Below are 1,569 nucleotides of genomic sequence, written 5' to 3'. Positions count from 1 at the left end.
ATGCCGTCCCGAGCCTTAGCAAGGCCGTCCGATGCGCGTCCCGTGCTGTCCCATCCGTCCCGAGCCTTAGCAAGCCCGTCCCGAGCCTTAGCAAGGCCGTCCCATGCGCGTCCGATGGGATTCCCGAGCTTTACCAAGGGCGTCCCGTACTGTCCCATGCCGTCCCGAGCCATAGGGACGCTGTCCCGTGCGCGTCCCCTGCTGTCCCATGCGCGTCCCCTGCTTTGGCTCGGCTGGCCCGTGCATTCTATGGGGTCGTGGGACATTTCGAAACCCACCCGGGCCATTTCGACTCTCTCTTCATTTATACTATTGAGGTATTATTTATGAATTATTGGAGAAAAGAAACGGAAGAAAATATTTTTTTTTCTATTTTTTATGAATTTTCCGGTGTTTATTCACTTAAAAATTCATAGAAAAATAAATATTTATCGGAATCGCTATTATAATATATCAAAAAAATCCTTGCGAAAAGGCCTTTCCAACGAGTATAAGTTTGCTGGATTCCGACGAGTAACGAAGGAGTAAAGGCCCAGTATGCTTGGTTAAAAAATTGATGTTTCCTTGTGAAAATAGGCAAAACAATAACTTTGCACTATAAGGGGGAGGGTTGAGCTCCTTCCCCAGAGCGTGCACAGCACTTGTGCTGGCACGTTCCCTAGTGCTCGCCAAGCACCATAGGGCATCCAAAGGGCAAAGCTCGGCCTACTACATGATGGGAAGCTTCTAATATGTCGGAATACGAAGAGATTTCGTGCGACCCGAAGCTCGGCTCGGGCGTCCCGGCCTGTCCCGAGCTGTGCCGAGCGCGTCCCAGGCCGTCCCGAGCCAAGTCTCGGGCGTCCCAGGCCGTCCCGAGCCAAGTCTCGGGCGTCCCAGGCCGTCCCGAGCCAAGTCTCAGGCCGTCCCGAGCCAAGTCTCGGGCGTCCCAGGCCGTCCCGAGCAAAGTCTCGGACGTCCCAGGCCGTCCCGAGCAAAGTCTCGGACGTCCCAGGCCGTCCCGAGCAAAGTCTCGGGCGTCCCAGGCCGTCCCGAGCTGTGCCGAGGCCGTCCCAGGCCGTCCCGAGCAAAGTCTCGGGCGTCCCAGGCCGTCCCGAGCTGTGGCAAGGGCGTCCCAGGCCGTCCCGAGCAAAGTCTCGGGCGTCCCATGCCGTCCCGAGCTGTGGCAAGGGCGTCCCAGGCCGTCCCGAGCTGTGCCGAGGCCGTCCCGAGCCTAGTCTCGGGCGTCCCAGGCCGTCCCGAGCTATGGCGAGGGCGTCCCAGGCCGTCCCGAGCCAAGTCTCGGGCGTACCTGGCCGTCCCGAGCTGTAGCGAGGGCGTCCCATGCCGTCCCGGGCTGTCCCATGCGCGTCCCGTGCCGGCCCGAGCAACAGCCCGGGCGTCCCGTGCCTCGGCCCTTCCAAGTGGTGCTTCGTCGGACATCTCGATATCCACTCGAGCATTTTCGACCATTCTCCATATGTGGGTGTGTGGGTATTTATCAGGAATATTGGAGAAAGAATCGGGAAAAAAATATTTTTTTTCTATTTTTTTTGAATTTTTAATTGTTTATTCACTTAAAAATTCATA

Source organism: Eschscholzia californica, unplaced genomic scaffold (genome assembly GCF_041429995.1).
Source record: "Eschscholzia californica isolate CP2 unplaced genomic scaffold, dmEscCali1.0.p SCAF_183, whole genome shotgun sequence".
Lineage (NCBI taxonomy): Eukaryota > Viridiplantae > Streptophyta > Magnoliopsida > Ranunculales > Papaveraceae > Eschscholzia > Eschscholzia californica.
This window is presented reverse-complemented; position numbering follows the sequence as displayed.